Raw genomic sequence first — 21,237 nt, 5'->3', positions numbered from 1 at the left:
GCATCTATATATCTATATATATAGCTCTATATAGAGATCTATATACCTATCTCTCTCTCTCTGTGTGTGTGTGTGTGTATATATATATATATACTCTTGAAACACTGGTCAAGTTAACAATGTTTATGTTTATGATTCAGTAATTGATTACTTTTATTATGTTATGCTGTTATCCTCACTATCTTTTTAGAAATAATTTTATCACCATTAACAGAAACTCAATAAAGGCTCCCGTTTTTCTCCCGTTTCTTTCCCGGTAACTAATGGTTAGTTTTGTCTCTATTTGTCTATTTCATACAAATCCTTTTCTAATTTTTTTTTCACTCAGCATTATGTTTTCCAAGATTCATCTTCCTTGTACCATGCATCTGAATTTCACATTTCTTTGTTCCGTTGCATGTATATGTAACATTCTGTTTATCCACTCCTCTGTTGAGAACATCTAAGTATTTGGAAATACTTTCTGGGCGATTGTGAACAGTGTTGCATTGAACGTTGGTGTTCAAGTTTCTATTTACCTTACTACTTTCAATTCTTTGGAGTATATAGTTACTAGTAGACTTGTTGGACCATTTGCAGGTTCTGTTTCCTTTCTGAAGAACCACTAAACTATTTTTTGCTCACTGCTTGTGTGTTTTTGCTATTCCAGCAGTAATGACTAAGATTTTCCAGTTTCTTCAACCCATACCTGTTTGGTGTTTTTTCCCCCCTATGTTCTTTTTAAAAAACTACAGCCATCAGCAAGCTCTGATGGCCTAGTGGCAAGAAGCTACACTACAATCCCAGAAGCACACAGTTTGAATCCATCAGATGCTCTGCTAGAGAAGGAGGACAATCTCCTCCTGTACCTGTCAGATCCTATTTGACGGTACATATACACACACACACACACACACACACAAATAATAATAGTAAAATAACATAATTTTTTTAAAAAACAACTATAGCCATTGTCCTAAGTATGGAATGATGGATGCTTCATTGTGGATTTTTTTTTTAAATTCCTGTTCTAGCTATTTAACGGATAGAAGTTAGAGATGAAGTACACCCACACATGAGTAGGAAGAAAGGCTTGCCAGCCTACTTCTGAGAAACCAGCTGTTGAAAACACTGTGGATATACTTCTACTCTGTCACAAGTGGTAGCACATGAGTCAGAACTGACTTGAGAGCAACTGATTTTTATAAGGATGAGAAGAGTCCTGTTACCCTCCCCCCAAAAAGAAACCCAAACAGATGTAGCTTGGAGATGGTCAAAGGTGCAACTAGAATGGTCCTTGGTGGCAAAAAAGATAATGCTTCATCTCACATATCTTAAGCATGTTGTTAAGAGAGGCTATTCCTGGGAGAAGGACATCATGCTTGGAAAGGTGGAGGGTTGGTGAAAGAGAGGAAGACCTTCAACCAGATGCATTGATAAAGTGATTGTAGCCATGGGCCCAAGTATGTTAGAGATGATGAGGTTGGCACAGGGTAGGAGAGGATTTAGATCTGTTGTTCATAGGATAGCTTGACAATTTGGACAGCACCTAACAATAACAACAACGAGGAAGAACATTTTTTCAAATACTTGTTGGCTATTAATTTTTTTTTCCTTGAATGAAGTATGCTGCACTTCTAATTACTGTGTTGTTGTTGTTGTTGTTGTTGTGTGCCATTGAGTTGCCACTGATTCATAATGACCCTGTGTAAAATAGCTCTGAACCCTACCCTATCTTGAGCCAGTCTCACTGTCTCTGACACACCTACTTTCCTTATCCCAGCTGCTGTGTCAATCCATGTCATCCAGGATCTTACTCTCTGTTCTGTCCCTCCACTTTTCCAAGCATGATGTCCTTTTCCAAGCACTGGTCCCTCCTGGCCATGTGCCCAAAATATGTGAGGCAGCGCTTCAAAATCCTTGCCTCCAAGAAGCAGCTTAGTTTCACTCTCTCCAAGACAGAGCTGATTGTTCTCTTAGTGGTCCTTGGAGTTTCAATACTCTTCTCCACATGATAACTCAAAGGCATCAGTTCTTCTTCAGTTATCCTTAGTCATTGTTCAGGTCTCTGATGCATAGCAAGTAATGGTGAAGACCAGGGTCTGAATGAAGTGCATCTTAGCCTCCAGACTGACATCATTACTCTTCAGCACTTTGGAGAAGCCTTTGACCACAGAGTTTCCTAGTACAATTAATCTTTTGCTTACCTGACTGCTAGTGCCAAAAGTGTTGATTATGGAGCTAAGCAAGCTGGAATTGTTCGCAATCTCAATCTCTTCTCCATCTTCCACAGTGCTACCAATTGGTCAGGGGTAGTGGGGAGTGGGGGGAGGGGGAGAATCTTTGCTTTCTTGAGGTTAAGCTTCAATCCATATTGAAGACTGAAGTTTTGACTTTCTGCAAGTGCTTCAGATCCTCTTCAGTTTCATCAAGCAAGATTGTGTCATCTGCATAACTTAAGTTGTTAATGAGTCTTCTTCCAATCTTAATGCCACGTTCCTCCTCATAAAGTCCAGTCTCCCAAATGCTCTGCTCTGCATATAGATTGAAAAAGTATGGAGACAGGACACATGCCACATGCCTGACATACTCTGTTCCTGATTTTGAACCATGCAGAGTCTCCTTGATCTGTTCTGAGATCTAGTTCCTGGACTGAGTTTAGATTTCACATGAGCACAATCAAGTGTTCTGGGATTCCCATTCTCCTCAAGGTCAGCCACAATTTATTGTGATCCACACAGTCAAGCGCCTTTGCATAATCAATGAAACAAAGGCAGACATTCCTCTGGTGCTCTTCACTTTCAGTCAGGATCCATCTGATATTGGTGTAAAAGTCTCTAGTGCCACAGCCTCTTATAAAACCAGCTTATATTTCTTGAAGCTCTCTGTCAAAGTACTATTCCAGTCGTTTTGTAATATGTTTTTGGAACAATAAGCGTGTGACCTTCTGCTTTGGTCTTCCTTCTCAAGGATGCTTTCACTCTTCAGGGGACACTAACATAATACACAGGGGCCCAGTGGTAAGAAGCTACACTGTATTCCCAAAGACACATGATTTGAATCCACCAGTGACTCTGCAGGGAAAGGAAGGGACAGTCTCCTCCTGTGCAGTTTACTGCCTCTGAAAACCCACTGGAGGGTTGGTTTTGGGTTGCTTCCAACTCGATGGCACACAACAAATGAAACAAAAATATCATATTAGAGAAACAATGTCTCTTTAGTTGCTGAGAACTTCTCCAAGTGTCAAAAAGAAGACAGAGATTCCTGCTTTGGTCACTACAGTTTAGACTAAAAGTTACAGGAAGAACAATCAGGGAAGAAGACAAGCAACAAAAGCTGGGCAAATCAGGAATGAAGAAGTAGACCCATTCATTTTTGTAGATGACGCGTCCCTGTATATGAAGACCTCAAAGTAGACAAAATTACTGATACTAATAAATGGATTGCAGCAAAGTGGCAAGATGAAAGGATAACACATTAGAATCGCTTGATTTTTTTTATGTATCAGCAAGGAGCAACTTGAGAAAGAAGTTGAGAAAACAGGTCCATATAAGTTATCTTGGTTGAGTGCCATCAAGTCCACTGCACCTGATAGTAACCCCAGGAACAACGCATCTGAGCCCTGTCCTATCCTGCGCCATCCTCATGACCTCTGATATGCTGAGCCTATTGTCTGTCAGTCTATGTCATTGAAGTCTTCCTTTCTGACTCTGCTCCTTTCTCATTGTGATATGTTTTCCCCCAAGACTGACCCCTCCAGACAACAGGCTCTAAAGATGGGAGACAATTTCATCATCCTTGCCTCAAAAGAACACTCTAGTCTTACCTCTTCTAACACAGATTTGTTGGTTATTTTGACAGTTAGTGGGATATTCCATACCTTTCAGCAGCGTCATAATTCAAAGGTATCGATTTTTCCTTTTTGCTATTGTTGTCATTGTTGTTCTGTGCCATCGAGTCACCTACAACTCACAGAGAACCTGTGTACAACAGCTCTGAATGCTGTCCTATCCTGAGTCAGTCTCACAAATGCCAACACACCTAATCCCATTGCCCAGTTACCGTGTCAGTTCATCTCATCCAGGGTCTTTTTCTCCTGTGCTATCCCTCCACCCTTCCAAGCATGATGTCCTTCTCCAAGGACTTCCTGGCCATGTGCCCAAAGTATGTGAGACGGAGCTTCAAAATCATAGCCTCCAAGGAGCAACCTGGTTTCACCTTCTCCAGGACAAACTTGTTTGTTCTCTTGGAAGTCCATGATGTGTTCAATAATCTTCTCCAGTACTATTACTCAAAGGCATCAATTCTTCTTCTGTCATCCTTTCTTATTTATTACTCAACTTTCAGATATATAGAAAGCAACTGGAAAGACCATGGCTTGGATCAGGTGCACCATGTTGTTGTTATGTGCCGTGGAGTCATTTGCAACTCATAGTGACCCTATGTACAACAGCGCTAAACCCTGCTCTATCCCTTGCCAATCTCTTTGTCCCTGACACGCCTGTCTCCTTTACCCCTGTCACTTAATCAATCCATCTCATTGAGGGTCTTCCTCTCCTGTGCATCCCTCTAGCCTCCTAAGCATGATGTCCCTCTCCAAGGACTGGTCCTTCCTTGCAACATGTCCAAGGTATGTCAGACGAAGCTTCAGAATCCTTGCCTCCAAGGAGCAACCTGCTTTCACTCTCTGCAGTACAAACCTGTTTGCTCTCTCATAGTCCATGGTATGTTCAGCACTCTTCCCCAGCACAACTCAAAGGCATCAAATCTCCTTCTATCATCTCTAGTCATTGTCCAGCTCTCTGAAGCATAGCAAGTAATGGCAAAGCCTATGGCCTGTATTAGGTATACCTTAGTCTCCAGACTGCCATCGTTGCTCCTTAGTAACTTGGAGAGGTCTCTGACAGCAGATTTTCCCAATGTAATTTGTCTTTTCATTTCCTGGCTGCTGATACCAAGAGTGTTGATTGTAGAGTCAAGCAAAATAAAGTTGTCAACAATCTCAATCTCTTTACCGTCTGTCATGATGCTACCAATTGGCCCAGTGGTGGGAATCTTTGTTTTCCTTAGCCTTTAAATGAATATGCTTTTTTAGCACTTTGTTGTTTGGATTTTCCAATAGAACACATATTTTAATTTCTTGACTAATTTTATCATGGGCATTTATTATGGATCCAAGTAAAATGAAACTGCTGACAATTTCAATCTTTTCTTCATCTATCATGATGTTGCCTATTGGCCCATCCATGAGGACTTTTGTTTTCCTGGTGTTAAGATATCATCTATGGCAAGCTCTGGTGGCCTAGTGGCAAGGAGGTGTACTACAATCCCAGAGGTGCACAGTTCAAATCCACCAGATGCTCTGCTGGAGAAGGAGGAACAATCTCCTCCTGTACCTGTCAGATCTAATTTGATGGTACACACGCACACACAAAATAATGAAAGAAAAAAAAATTTTTAAAAATTTAAAGATATCATCTACATTGAAGGCCATGGTCACTGACCTTTTCAGGAAGTGCTACAAATATTCACTTTCTGAAATCAATTTTGTGTCATCTGCAGAATGTAAGTTGTTGATGCACCTTCTTCTAATCCAGATGCCTCATTCTTCTTTCTACAGTCCAGCTTCTCAAACTATTTGCATGATATATAGAGTGAAGGACATTAGGAGTGAATTCAACCCTGTTATGCACCTTTTCTGATTTTTTAAAAATTATTATTAAATTTTAATAGTTTTAATGAACATTTACAGAGATTTTGGGTTTTCATTCCACCTTTTCTGATTTTAAGCCGTGCCAGTATTCTCTTGTTCTGTTTGTGACAACTGCCTCTTGGTCTACACAGGTATTGCATAAACATAATTAAGTATGCTGGAATTTTTATTCTTCTCAATGTTTTCCACAACCTGTGTGAAGTACACAGTCAAATTCTTAGTAGTATCAAAAAGAATAGCACACCTAGGAAGAAATTTAATCATGGAAATGGAAACCTTGTACAGTGAAAATTAAAACCTTCTGAAAGGAAACCAAAGACCTAAATAGATGGGATAACGTTTCATGCTCGAAATTCATATTTTTCCATGAATTTTTCAATTCTTACATTTCATGAATTGGGATACTTAATATTGTTAAGATGTCGATATTACCTCTATAGATTCATCACAATACCTCTCAGAATTCAACAGCTTTCCTGGTACAAACAGAGAAACCAATCCTTAAATATATCTTCTACTGCTTTCATCTTGTTCCTGCTCCTTTGAACAAGGCTTTCTCAACTGACGAGTGCAATTTGGTTTGACATTTTCCCAAAATACCCTGTACAACCACATTTGCTTTAAACGTATCTCTTAAGAGTAAAAGGTCAAAATCTTTTATGTGATATATTTTACACACGACCTTTAATCTGTCATTTCTAAGATGAATACAAACCGTTTGCTCTGAAAAATAACTAAAAATGCAATCAAAGAAGATTATCCATTGTATAGAAAGAGAAAGAACAGCAACAGGCTCTTGGCAAACAGGCCAGTGTCATTAAAGCTGAGGAGCAAAGTGCCTGGAAGACAGGGAGGAGGCATCTAATGTGTGGTGTCTCTAAATGAGCTAGAGCTAATTCTTAAAAGGGAAAACAGAATGGCTGGAGTTGAAACCAAGCTGACTTGTATACGATCATCACAGCCTCCTGTTCTGCCATTCAGAGTGGTAACAGATTTTCTTATTGGTCTTCACAATGCAGTGCTATTGTGAGCTCCAGAAGGGAAATGACAGGGCAGTTAGTCCCAGAGAGGCATCCACAACCTGCCTCACTGCTCACCAAACAAGCAGTTGGTGAGACACTTCCTTGCATAGGAGCAACTGCCAAACATTCTTGGACCCAAATGGGATCAGCCTTTGGCTGAACTTGAATTTGGAATATGCAATTTTCCTGATGATTTTCCTTAGACATTTAGCAAATGGGCTCAGGGAGAACCTCTGGACATGCTTCCTTGTGTGTAAGGAGAGACTGTGGGATTTGGAATCTGAAGGCTCTTTGTCCAACTACAGGCTTCACTCTGTGATGTTGGCCAAGTTCCTTCTCCCCTAAGAGCCTCCAGTTCCTCAGGGATAATGTGTAAACGTACCTCCTTTAAATTTTCTGGGGATTAACTGAAAGAAGGACTGTGTTATTAATGACCATTCGTTTTCTTGCTACCATGTTGTAGAATCCTGTGGGATGGAATGACTTCAAGTTAGCATGACCATTTCTAACAACACTTTTCGAGCATTTTTAGCCACAGGTCCATTTGTTTAAAGAAATGGCACTTATAAAGCCAGCATGTAAGCTAGTTAAAAGTGAGGCTACAGGGAGGAGAGACCTTGAAAGAGAAGTGAAAATGCAATCAAATAAGACCATCGATTGCATAGAGGCGGGAAAAAATAGCACCTCGTTACGGTGACGGTGACCGTATATATAGCTTTTGGCAATCAAATCAACATCTCAGACCAATTACTGTTTAATCCCATCACCCTGAGGAGGGAGGGCTGGTGCAGAAATCCCTGGTGATCCCATATTTCATAGGCACTTAACATTTCTCTAAAAAGTAAATACAATTTCAAAATAGTCTAGAATGAGAGTTATTCTTCCCCATTTTCTTTTTTCTATGCTTCCTTCTCCCTTCGTCTTCCCCTTTCAAATATTTGTACATAGGGGTTTTTTAGTTATCCTCCTCTGTCACAACAGAGCCCTTATGCAATATTTTACCTTATATACCATGGACTGCTAGGAAAACAAACAGATTTGTCCTGGAAAGGGTTAAACCGGGTGGCTCCTTGGAGGCAAGGATTCTGAGGCTCCGTCTAATATACACATGTTGTGAGGAGAGACCGGTCCTTAGAGAGGGACATCATGCTTGGGAGGGTGGAGGGACAGCGCAGGAGAGGAAGGCCCTCTATGAGGTGGATTGATTCAGTGACTGGGATAATAGGGATGGGAGTATCGGAGACAGTGTGATTGGCACAGGACAGAGCGGGTTTAGGGCTGTTGTACATAGGGTCGCTATGAGTCGCAAGCGACTTGACGGCACATAACAACAACAGCAACATGACTTGACTGAGATATTTCACTCAGCATAATGCTCTCTAGTCTCTCCCAGGGTAGATTTATTTTACAATGTTGTTTCTTAGGGCCACATAGCAGAGGTTGGCGGGTGAAAGGGCAGATGAAGTATTGGGAAGGGTTCATTGGAAACTTGAATAGACGTGGAGATCCTAGGCATAGATTAGTGGTTATTAATGATACAAAATAGAATGCATATGAATGATTGACTAAAAAACACAAGGTACGTGTGAGACCCAATGTGTATGAATGGTTGTGTAAAACACAAAGTACCTGCACAAGACATGAATGATTATATGAAAACCAATATATTTTGTTTTAAAAATAATAAAAAAACCCTATATTATTTAAAAATTTTTCTTTTGTATTCGTTTTCATATAAAATTTGTATAATTGTATTTCATTTGTATACATTGTATTTCAGATATTCTTTTATTCATATTGTATTTTATACAAAAATTCACATACCTTGTGTTTTTAAAATAAAATAAAATTCACTGGCTTACTTACAAAGTTCGTGTACATTGTTTTTCTTAGCTTCTTCATTTGATGCCTTGACTTTGAACAATTGCCTCTCTTTTCGGTTCTTAGCTTCTTCTAATTGTATCAGTAGTTTGGGACTGATCATCTGAACGTCCTCTTCTTTTTTATGTGTTATGACTCCATGATTACATACTTCTTGTTGTTGTTGTTATTGTTATGTGCCATCAAGTTGCTTGCAACTCTATGTACAACAGCCCTGAACCCTGCTCTACCCTGTGCCAACCTCATTGTCTCTGAGACATCTACACTAATTACCCCAGTCACTGAATCAATCCATCTCATCTAGGGTCTTCCCCTCCTGTGCTGTCCTTCCACCCTCCCAAGCATGACGTCCTTCTCCAAGGACTGGTCCCTACTTGCAACATGTCCAAAATCTGTCAGATGAAGCTTCAGGAGCCTCCAAGGAGCAGCCTGGCTTCACGCTCTCTAGGACACACCTGTTTGTTCTCCTAGCAGTCCATGGTAGTCCACTCAATACTCTTCTCCAGCACCACAGCTCAAAGGCATTAATTCGCTTTCTGTCATGCCTAATCATTGTCCACCTTTCCGACGCATAGCAAGTAATTGCAAAAATTATGTACTTTAATAGTAGAAATGGCTGATGCCAAGATAGACTCCACAGTCCCCTGCTTGCCACCATACCTTCCTCACCCACTTTCTACCTACCGTGTGTAGTAGATATTCACAGAATAATCTCAAGTCCTTGAGATAAAAGACTATGATTCGGCATATAAATATGGGTGACACATACCTTGAATTGAAAAAAGAAATTCAGCCCAACCTCATAAAAAAAATATCAGACTTGTCCCTTTGATTTTATAGGTGTAATCACATTAGGTCTTATTTATGGGGTTAAGATCTAAGCTCTCTGATCAATGGCCTCTTGTCTGGTTTCGTGTACTCATGGCACGGCCCCAGCAAAATAGACATGAGGAATCTATGGCCAGGCACCACTGAAATAGAAATGTGCCTTCATTTCTAATGGATGCTGAAGAGTGACTCTTAAATCATCACGGCTGCCACAAAATATTAAATGTAAGTAACTCAACCTTAGCCAAGAGCCATCATCGGGCCTGATGCCTTCTGAGTGTCCTGTTTGTGCAGAAGGGGACTTCAGTACAAGCTCAACAGCCAGCCCTGGTAGGACACAGCCCAAGTCCCTTCTGTTCTGAGGTGGAGGCCTTTTTGATCTCTGGAGGCTGTCATAAGGAATTAGAACGCAATCCCAAAGGCATGCAGTTTGAATCCACCAGCTGCTCTGCGGGAGAAGGATGGGCAGTCTCCTCACATGAGATGTACTGTTTCTGAAAACCTGCTGGAGGGTCAGCTATGGGTCGTTTCTGACTTCATGACAAACCACAACAACAATGTAGTGTGTGACTGAGGACCAGTCCTTCGCTCTCCACCTTTGGCTTCTCCTGGGAAGAGAGGCAACAGAGCTTTTCCTCTTCATGAACTCTACAAGTAGAGAGGAGATCCTCCGTGTCTGATTTGATATAAGGATAGGCTCTAATAGGGAGCTCTGGTGGTTGGGAGGTTGTTGTTGTTATTGTTATTGTTATTGTTATGTGCCATCAAGTCGCTTGCGACTCATAGTGACCCTATGTACAACAGCCCTAAACTCTGCTCTGTCCTGTGCCAACCTCACTGTCTCTGACACACCCATCCCAATTATCCCAGTCACTGAAGCAATCCACCTCATAAAGGGTCTTCTCCTCTTGCGCCATCCCTCCACCCTCTCAAGCATGATGTCCCTCTCCAAGGACTGGTCCCTTCTTACAACATGTCCAAAGTATGTCAGACAAACCTTCAGAATCCTTGCCCCCAAGAAAAGCCCAGTTTAACCCTCTCCAGGATTAATCTGTTTTCTTAGCGGTCCGTGGTACTCTCAATACTCTTCTTCAGCACCACACCTCAAAGGCATCAATTCTTCTTCTATCCTCCCTAGTCATTGTCCAGCTCTCTGATGCAAAGCAAGTGATTGCAAAGACCATGGCCTGGATCAGACACACCTTAGTCTCCAGAGAGACCCCATTGCTCTTCAGTACTTTGGAGAGGTCCCTAACAGCAGACTTTCCCATTGTAATACATCTTTTAATTTCCTGACTGCTGGTGCCAAGAGTGTTGACTGTGGAGCCAAGCAAACTAAAACTGTGTACAATCTCAGTCTCTTCACGATCCATCCTGATAGATCATCCCTTAGATCATCTGCCCAGAAGGAGTTAAGCTGTTAAGCCAAAGGCCATGCCTCTCTGGAGTAGTTCAAATTGAAAGATAGGAAGTCTTTTCCCATGTGATTTATGGACATGGGAACCCAGTGGTGAGTCTGTTTTGACAGCCAAGAGTTTGAGTTTTGAGCCTGTAGGCTTTTAGCAGATCCTTTTTCCCCTCAAGTGTTTGTTTTTATTTTTAAATAGTTATATTTAAGCTCTTTTTAAATTATTATTATTATTAATTTTAATGAAAATTTACAGACTGGATTTCCATTCATTCTTTGTTGCACTTTTCTCTCTGCCCACTCCTCCCCCCCAGTTCACTCTTCTCTTTGAAAAATAAAAGAAAAATTCTTTCATTGTTATACAATCCCTCCCCCCAAGCCCACTCCACTGTGCAGCCTTCGCTCTGTACTCCTGTCATGACAATAATACCTAATCACATATCCCTTTTAAACAGTCCTTTCCCTCATCTGTTTCAATGCAGTATACATTATTTATCTCCTCTTTCTCAGTCTCCCCCCAACTCCGATATCTGTCCCATTTTACAAGTGGCACGATGTCCTTTTGTAGCAGATACTTTTGTGGGCGGCCCATGTTACATCCTATTGTCTACCTAATTTCATGCAGTTGTGTTGGGTGGTTCAGTGACACCATCAGCATCTCTGGACCCGTTGGGGACCACTCAGCTCACACTTGTGCTGCCTAGAAGCATGAGGGTTTGTTAACGCTCAGAGTGACCAGTTCCAATACACCTTGAGTGAGAAAACTGGAGTCCACACTCATGGCAATCAACTTGATTCTGATTCATAACAAACCCAGGAGCCTTTTCTGGAATGTCCCCTTTATAGAAGTAAATGACCACCAAGCCTTTATCCCATGGTCCCTCTCAGTGGGTTTGAACCACCAACCTTTCAGTTAATAATCAAGTACAAACAGTTTATAACACCCAGAGACTTGGCAAAGGTGGGGAGTGGACAAGAAATGACCAATCGAAGGGCACTTCCAATGAACATCTAAAGCTGTCACTCTCCCATGCCTGTTGTCATTTTCATTCCTACATCTGCCCTGTCCGGTGCTGACTCCTTTCTTCCTTCGCTCCCATTTCCCCCAGTACTTGTTCTTCAGGTCTCCATCAATCTTCATAAGCTTCCTAGTTCACGTGTTTTTGTTTTTCCTCCCCCCCCCCCCGCCCAGTACAGTGCTTATTGAAATTCATCCGTTAATTCATTTATTCATACATTTCTTTTTTTCCCAGTCAGTGTTTTCTAATAAATTGCTTGCCTCACATCTGCGAATCTGAGTCAATTTGATCAGTGAGTGAGAAATAAGTGGAGAGACAGAAAGTGCCGCGGGTGGGTACAGGAAGGGAGGAGAACGCGAGTTGTGGGAGTCAGGAGAGGGTGCCCAAGCCCTGCTCAGGGCGAGTGGCAACTCCCTGGAGGCAGCGAGAGATTAACTGAGCTTGTCTTATTGCTGTCTGAAGATACATAGTGAGGAAGTGTTCTGACAAGAAAGAACTGCGTGTTCAAGGACAAAAGAGATGAGATACTAAAAGAGTGAACCCTGCATTGGGACAGAGGAGGAGAACGGTCTGAAAGGACTTTGTGATGAGGCATTATATGCATGGCAACAAACAGGAACAATGGGTGCATTGCCCAGAGGACATGGGATGGAGGAAGGAGGAAAATGTACAACAATGAGTGAATGAAACCCCAACCTTTCTGTGAACTTTCATTAAAATAACAATATAAATGTTTTAAAAAGGAGGACAAATACTGGATAAGACTATTATTGTAGAAATAGATAATTAGTAAACCGTGGATGAGGGTCTAAGGGGGAGGGGAGGAGGACAGAGGGGTTGGGACCGACATGGGGTTGCATGTTTTGATGAATTGGGGGTTAGTTTGGGGAGATGGGAGATTCTGTGTTAGGGGGCAATGTATACAAATTTTGTAGGTAAACCAGTGTAAAATTTAAAAACAGAAAAAAAGAATTGCAAGAAAGAACAATTTTTTTTAAAAAAAAAAGATGAGAAATGTGTACATGGGACTGTTTCTTGGTGGGGTAAACAATTAGAGATGAAACTCAGCCCATTCCTAAAGGAAAAAAAAGTTCCCCAGGATTCTTCTCTGCCACGTGAGCAGGAGGGAAGAGGCCAGGGTATTGAGCAAAGCCTTGGCTCTGAAGCAGCTTGCACAGTCTGTGGAAATGCAGGGAGTTTTTCTGACTCTGCCTCATTCGGGATGGAAACGCACACAAATTGGGAGTGCACTGGCCTGTGAAGAACACTGGGCCGTAATAAATAGATGAGAGATGCTGTGAGTGTGGGCCTGATCTCCTCAGCGTGGAAGGCGCTTTGTCATTGGCAAGTTCAGATGCCGTTATTGCTAAGCCAAGGCCACAGATCAACCCTCCATTAAGGGCAGTTCAGCCATTTTTTTTTTTTTTTTTTTTCTTCTGAGTACATACATTTTCATATCATTGAAATATATGCATGGGTCTGTTTAGGTCATTTTTTTTTTTTTTTTGCAAAAAGGCATCCCTCCAGTTACAGGTCAGAGTGCCAGGGTAGAGCAGGAAGAAGTAAAGTGGGGGTGCGGGTGCAGCGTGCTGGTAAAGGGGTTCATTCTCTCTTCCTTTTCTCCTGCTTTGAGAAGATCCTTGGAAAAATGAAGGAAGCTCAACTAAAAAGAAAGAACTTGAGTCTTGACGTCTCACTGGTCTGCATTCAGAGCTGATATGAGGATCAGGCCGCTTAAAAAACACCAATGTTCTTTTTCTTTTTTTATATATCTGTTTTATTTCATTGTATCTTATTTTTCTATGATTTTTAAATTCTTTTTGAGGGAAGGGATTGCATAACAATAAAAGAGTTTTTCTTTTACTTTTCAAGAACAGTGAATTGAGGGGGAGAGGGTGGGCAGGGAAAAAAGTGCAACAATGAATGACTGGAAACCCTAAGTCTCTGTAAACTTTCATTAGAATGAATAAAAGAATAAATTCTCTTTCTTAAGGAGGCTAAGGATTCCCTTCTTTTAGGTTGTTGGGACAAGTAAGGGAGACATTTCCGTTCAGCAGAGTATCACTCCAGACAAGCTCACTCCTTACTCATTACTGTTCACCATTCCTTTGGGGAATTCCCTTCACTTCCTTCTGCCTCTTTTTCAGCAAATGAATGACCTGGGTGAGGTATCACCCTGGCCCCCCCCCCCTCCCGCCCCCAGCTCTGCAGGTTAACCCCTTGGTGCCCTCACCAGTAAGGATACTAAAAATAAAAACTCTGATTCTACACTTCCTTTGCCAATGGCTTCCCATGTGACTGGGCAAATATCACCTTGCTTCAGCATGTTCGTCTGTAAAATGGAAGGCTAGACCAAATGATCTCTGAGTGTTTTAAGCCCTAGCATTATAAGATTTATGATGACATGACTTTTCGATGACTGTTCAGTGTTGAGAAAATAAATTCCCAATGCTTTATCAAAGCTCTCCAAAGGGCTTCTCCAACCCAATTCCATATTGTTACTATGTACTGTTGAGATTCTTGGAAGCAGGAGCAGCATCCTTTTCCTAAACCACATGCCTCTGGAAACTCTATGAACTTTGAGAAACAGCGATAGTTATAGAAAGGCTTCAGGTCTTTTTGTTCTTAGGGTCGCTATGAGTCGTGCTCGACTCGATGGCAATCAACAACAACAACTGCTGAATTAGAACTCTTAGACGATATTTCTGTGCGTTTTCAGAGTCTGTAAACCACACAGAAAGAAAATGACCTTCTTTCTCCCACAACAGCCAGTGAATTCAAACTGAATGCCCTTGAGCTTGTAACACCATCCATACCACTAAGCCATCAAAGCTCCCTACCTGACACAATGGATAGACTACAATTCTACTCTAACCTGCTTGAAGGTTTCTCACTACCACCCTGAACCCCCACCTCACTTTTTATTTTATCCTTCTTGTTGTTGTTAAGTGCCATCGAGTCATAGACTACTCATAGCGACCCTTACTCATCCTTAATTTTCTCATGTAATGTAACAACACTGAGCAGAAAAGAGATACAATGTTCTGAATTAATTTGACATTTCATGATGAGAAGAAACAACTATAGACAAGACAAAACTTTGGTTTATGAGCATAAATGTGGTTGGTGAGTTAACTAGATTAGATGGTAAGACAGTTGCGGGCGGGGGGGGGGGGGGGGGGCGCGAGCCTGTTCTCGGAGCAAAATAGTATCTGAGAAGATGGGGGCAGGGGGGGGAAGCAACAGCTCCAAAATACTTGCAGGTCCACCACATTAAGCCTATGCTGTTAAGCAAAGATCAAATAAAAGGCAGCTATTACTATGTGCCATTGAGTCACCTACAAACTCATAGCAAACTTAGAAACACAGATGTGAACTTTGCCCTTTCCTGTTTTATCCTCCTGGTCTCTGATACACTGGAGCCCATTGTTACAATCACTGTATCAATCCATCTTGTCGACAGTCTTCCTCTTCCTCTGACCTTCCACTATCCTCAGTGTGGTGTCTTTTTCCAATGACTAGCCCCTCTTGAGGGCCGCGTATTGGAGTCACCCACCTTTGGCTTGGTAACATCACTTTCTGTCCACTAGGCCAACTGATCTCTCTATGCTGCTGTTACTATGGCCCTCAGGCCTGTTTTTCATTGTTTTTGGTCAAACATTCTTCTCGGTTGTATACCCCTGGTCTGTACACTTGCGGTACAGAGGTAACTTGTGGTTGCTGTGAAGCTGAACAACATGTCAAATGTGAGAGTGGTTTCCTATGGTGGACAGTGTTTGGTGGAGCTCTCACTGATTAAAACAGGGAACTCATGCAATATTATTCAAAATGGGTGACCCTGGAGGACATTATGCTCAGTGAAATATCTCAGTCACAAAAAGACTAATACTGTATGGTGCCACTGTTGTAGAATGAGGCTGACATCAGGGTGGGGGTAAGACTGAGAAAAACTAGATAAATTATGTATACTGCATTGAAGCCGATGAGGGAGAGAACAGTTTAAAAGTAATATATTTTAGGGCATTATGATTATCATAAGAGTTCAGAACGAGGGTTGGAGAGTGGAGTATATTCGAGGTGGGTGGGGGGGTGCAGGGGGATTGTATACCAAAGAAGGAGTTTTGCTTTTCCTTTTCAAGGAGAAGAGCGAACTGGGAGTGGGGGTGGGGTGGGCGAGAAGAAAAGTGCAACAATGAATGAATGTAAATCCAAAATCTCTGTAAATGTTCATTGAAATTAATTAAAAAAATAAAAACAAGTTTAAAAAAAAAACAACAAGCTTGTAAGCAGGAGTGGTATCCACTTCCTTAATAGTTTACCTCCGGAAACCCTATGAACCTGGAGAAAGGATGAAAGTTATACAGGTGTCCAGGTCTTTCGTTCATAGGGTTGCTATGAGTTGCCGACCACTCGACAGCTCTTAACAACAACAGCAGCAGCAACAGCCCCTCCTGACAAAGGTCCTGAATATGCGAAAGGAAGTTACATCATCTTTGCCTCTAAAGAGCATTGTGGTTACATTTCTTCCAAGACAGACTTATTTGTCTGTACAGGAGATATTCAGCATTTCTCCTCAACACCACCGTTCAAAGGCATCAGTTCTTCTTTGGGCTTTCTTATTCATTGTCTACCTTTTAGCTGCAATGAAAACACTTGAAAGATACCATGGCTGGCTCAGGTGCACCTTAGTCTTTAAATTGATTAAGCTCTTCAGAACTTTGGAACAGTCCTTGACAGCAGATTTGTCAAATGCAACACATCTTTTAATTTCTTGACTGCTAATACTATGGTTGTTAATAGTGGATCCAAGTGAAATGACTTTGTTGACACTGAAGAGCAATGATGTAAGTCTGAAGACTAAAGTGTGCCTGATCAGCCTTGGTCTTCTCAATCACTTGCAATGCACCAGAGAGCTGGACAGTGAATAAGAATGACAAAGAATTGATGCCTTTGAGTTGCAATGCTGGAGAAAAGTATTGCATATCCCACGGACTGCCAAAAGAACAAATAAATACGATCAAGACAGGGTGTGGTCAGAGTGTTCCTTAGAAACAATGATGACAAAGCTTCATCTGTCATACTTTAGACAGGTGGCGAGAAGAGGCTATTCCTTGAAAATAGACACCTTGTTTGGAAAGATAGAAGGTCAGTGAAGAAGATCCTCAAAGAGATAGATTGACATTGTGACCTTAGCAATGGGTTCTAGTGCAGCGGAGATGATGAGGATGGCACAGGTTAGGGCAGGGTTCAGGTTGGCTGTTCATAGCACGGCTATGAATTGTATTCAACTCAGTGGCACCTAATAACAACAACAACAACAAAATGATGTTACCCACTGAAAGGCTAGAAAATTGTAAAAACAGGAAATTACACAGAATTCTTATGCCTAAGTGATATTTCACTTTGATCAAGGAGAAGCAGACCAGTGATATAGAAAGTAGGAGTAGAACACAGAAGGTAGAGGCTTCCTTTTAGAGTGTTACAACACCCTGATTGAGATATAATGTACAACAATGCAGCAGTAAAAATATCAACATTTTGCCATCAAAAGGAGAGAGAATATTATCATGAAGTCATTGCATATCATCCATTACAGAAAGACTTTCCAGAATGAGTAAAGCTAGTTACTCGCTTTTTGGAAGCAGGAGAGGCATCCACTTCCTAAACAGCATGCCTCTGGAAACTCTATGAACTTTGAGAAATGGTGATAATTATAGAAAGGCTTCAGGTCATTTGTTCATAGGGTCTTTATGAGTCATTCTCAACTCAAAGGCAACCAGCATCTCAATAACAACAGCTACTAATTTAGCCACTGAGGAGTGACTTATCCACATGGGTGTGGCCTACAGACCTTGAACTACAGACCTTGTGAACTACAGACCTTGAATAAATGGAGAAAGATGGCAGATCTAACATGCAAGAACAGCCGAGTAACTTCATTCATCGCTGCTCAACTGGAAAGCTGTGTTCTCTGATATTTGTGTATTCACTATTCCATATTCATTTAGGGAGCTCACCCATAAACATTTGACAAAGACTTGCTTTGCACCAGGCCCATACTAGACTCAGGAAGAACAAGTGGAAAGACAGGGTTTCTGCTTTGGACGACCTCACAGCCACGTGGGAGAAGACGCCATAAAGAAACCCAATGGCAACATGTCCTCATAGATAGAAATGAAGAGGCATTCTGCATTAGTTTAAGGAAGAATCATTTGGTCATCCTAGATGAACAAGAAAGCTTCACAGAGGAGTTAGAAGCCAAGAGGAGACTTGAAGGATAGGTTAAGACATTTGTTGAAAGGGAAAGGGCAGTCAGAAAGTACAACTGAGGTGAACCTTGGAGTTTGGGCTGAGATGTTAGGAAAAAGGTGTAAGAATCAACCCATAGCAAACCTAATGCCGTCCTAGCAGTCTGAGCAATTGATCCTGGAAATAAATGTTTTATTTAACCCAGAGCCTCGGGAATGTCAATATTATCATATACGTCTGCCTCTTTGGAAGGTGTGCATGGAAGCAGAATCATCAGAGGAATGCTATTTAAGTCTAAACACCAAAAACTAGACTAGTGCCATCAAGTCAAGTCTGACCCGTAACAGCCCTTCACTAGCTTTCCAAGAAGCTTTACAGAAGAAAATAAACTTTCTTCAATAAAACCATGAGTGGATTTGAACTACAGACCTTGTGCTTGGCAGCCACATAACTTATACCATTCTACCAGAGCTCCTTTAGTTCATTCCAGGAGAAAATAAATTCCCTTAGAAAAATGTCAAAGGGGGCTTCTCAAAGGAATGACTGACTCTTTACCGTAATTGGATGTTTCTTTGAAGCTTTTGTGGTTAGAGATTTAAAGCGGAGAGATTTTCTCTTTCAAGTTGGGAAAATTGTGCTTTGTCTCCTGCTCCAAGGTAAGGAAGTCACATCCTTTCCCTAAAAAAATAGCTCTTAAATTCCACAGATATCTGGCGGTGGCTCATTAAGTTGACCTTTCAGAAGGGTGTCCCAGCTAAAGAGTGCGACTGGGACAGAGACAGAGATGATGGTAAAGGAAGACTCACCGACAGATAATGATTCCCACTATAACGTCCTGACAGAGGACTGCTTCTTAACTGGAGTTTTCTGGCAACAAAATAAGTTTCTAGACTTAGAAGAGAGCAACACATTTGTTTCAGGGAAGAAAATAGACCTTTTCCCGGAGGGCCTGGGTCCTATGTTTGGGCTCCAATTCCTGTCCTTTTTCCTTTACCACAGTTAACAAACAGGTCACCAGGCCCAGAGGTCCTGGGGACAGCCTACTTGAATCACACCTGGATTTTTATCAAAAAAGAGAGTTCACAGCCTCCTCAGAAGTGGAAAGTAGCCTCATTGGCTCTTGTCTACTGTTTAGAGTACTAAACATGGAGGTAGTAAGAAATCTCCAGGATTCTAAAGCCTTTTAGACCTGACTTCAAATCTTATGCTTACCATTTACCTTCTTGGTAAACCTGGTTAGGACCCCAAACCTCAGTTTCTTCTTCTTTGAAATGGGAAGGCATACTTCTTCTTTCCTCCCTTTTATATCATAAAGATTACATGAGATCAACTGTTTAAAGCACCTTCAGAGTCCTCAGCATGGAGTTGGCACTCAGTGGCAGCTATTAATTGTCATTAATACATTTATCACTAACCTAATTTACCAGAACTGAATCCACAAATAATTCTCCCGACTGACAGCTTGCTTACCAATAGTCAAAAGAGCTCTAGTTGCATGTTAAATCTTAATTAAGTGATTATTGCTTCTAGTGCCCCAACAATAACACTATTAGAGAGTAATGAGTAATTTCCTGGTGTATGATTGTCATCATTTTCTAGTACGTCTGTTACAGGAATATCATAAGTAGGGGACCTTAACAAACAAATTCATTCTCTTCCAATTTAGGAGGCTAGAAGTCTGAATGAAGGTCATGGCTCCTGTTCTTGTTAGATACTGTCAAGTCTATTCTGACACATAGTGACCCCGTATGACAGAGTAGAATTGCTCCATGGTATTTGTTTTTTTCTTTTTCTTTTTTTTTTTTTTTTTTTTATTTAATTGATGTTTATTCCATTGCGATGGAGAGAATGATCTGCTCCTGGAAGACCGAGCTGAGAATTCTGTTGTCCCCATGAAGTCGGGACCAGGGGTCCCAGAAGAGGGCTTCTTGGAGGAGAGGTCGTAGGAATTGAGCTACAAAAATTGAGGCACTTGTAGTCAAGAAGCTGTCACAGGCAGAAGGAACCGCAAGAAGAGCAGATGTAAAAACTGCAGGAGCCGTAGCGAAGCAAGGGCAGACCAGGGTTCAGGCCAGCGTGTCCTTCCGCCTGTTCGCTGGGGCCATCAGAAGTACACTGAACCCTCGCTGTCCTCTTGATCATCAAATTTCTGGATCTGCATCTTGAGGTGCCTCAATTTGCCCTTCAGGTATTGGCAACGAGCCTGCTTATCCAGAAAGCTGGGGTCCATTTGCTTCTTTTTAAATTCCTTCCAGACTCGAGCTGTGACATGGGCCTCCTCGCTGTGGGGTGGGGCAGCGAGCTCAGCAGAGTCTGAAGCTGTTGTAGCTTTGCCTGCACTGAAGTCACCTCACGCTGCAATTCCAAGAACTCCGAGTAGTGGTCCTGAAACACAGACGAGTAGCGACTCTGCTCCCTCTTACAGCTCACTGGTGGGTATTTAAGCTCATAGTCGGGTACTGGGTAGTGCCTCTGTATACATTCCCCAGAGCTGGCTCCAACAGGCTTCTTTGTACTCAAGAGTCTGGGGATGCAGCTCATCTTCAAATACTATCTTCTTGGGTCTAACTCAGTGGGCTCTGGACTTGGGCTGGTGCAGATTGCATGGCGAGCTGGTTTCCAGGACTCAGGGATTCTTTTGTTGCAGACGCAGGGACCCAGGGCCAGGAGGGCGGAACTGGGGGTTCCCCCGGGAGCCCCGAGTCTGCGAGATCTCTCTGGTGGACATTAGCCTCTGACTATCACCTCTTCGGGGTCCCCGGGATGGTGCGTGTGTCCTGCGGGTGGCGTCGTGGCCCGCACGTGGCGGGGGTGGTCAGTGGGCAGCCTGTCCCAGGGTCTGGGGCTCCTAGATGAGGTTGGCTCCCAGAGAGAATGCCTGGCTGTTCCGGTTGTGCATTAAATGAAAGTGCCCCAGGGCTGTCAGGGTCGCTCGGCAGGACCTCCATGGTATTTTCTAAGCTTCTGTCTTCATGGGAGCATATTGCCAAGTCATTTTCTCAAGGTAACTGGGTAGGTTCAAAATGCCAGTCTTTTAGTTAGCAAACAGTGTTTAACCTCATTGTTTTGTAAAAACTGAAAAGTAAACTGAAAGTAAGCAAAGAAGCTTTTATTGGGGCTCTCGGGCTCTTGGGCAAG

General features: G+C 42.0%; 1 protein-coding gene and 1 pseudogene across 1 annotated transcript in view; one reads left to right on the top strand and one right to left on the bottom strand.

The window, feature by feature from the left end:
- CLSTN2 (calsyntenin 2) overlaps positions 1-21,237 on the top strand; it is a 611,561-nt gene that overhangs the window by 230,380 nt on the left and 359,944 nt on the right. The gene's annotated exons all lie outside the window — the stretch shown is intronic.
- Positions 20,204-20,935, bottom strand: LOC102869559 (annotated as a pseudogene).

This window comes from Elephantulus edwardii, unplaced genomic scaffold (assembly GCF_000299155.1).
Source record: "Elephantulus edwardii isolate Elephantulus edwardi_28Jun2011 unplaced genomic scaffold, EleEdw1.0 scaffold00281, whole genome shotgun sequence".
Classification (NCBI taxonomy): domain Eukaryota; kingdom Metazoa; phylum Chordata; class Mammalia; order Macroscelidea; family Macroscelididae; genus Elephantulus; species Elephantulus edwardii.
The sequence above is the reverse complement of the archived record's forward strand: the minus strand, read 5'-3'. Positions and strand labels throughout refer to the sequence as shown.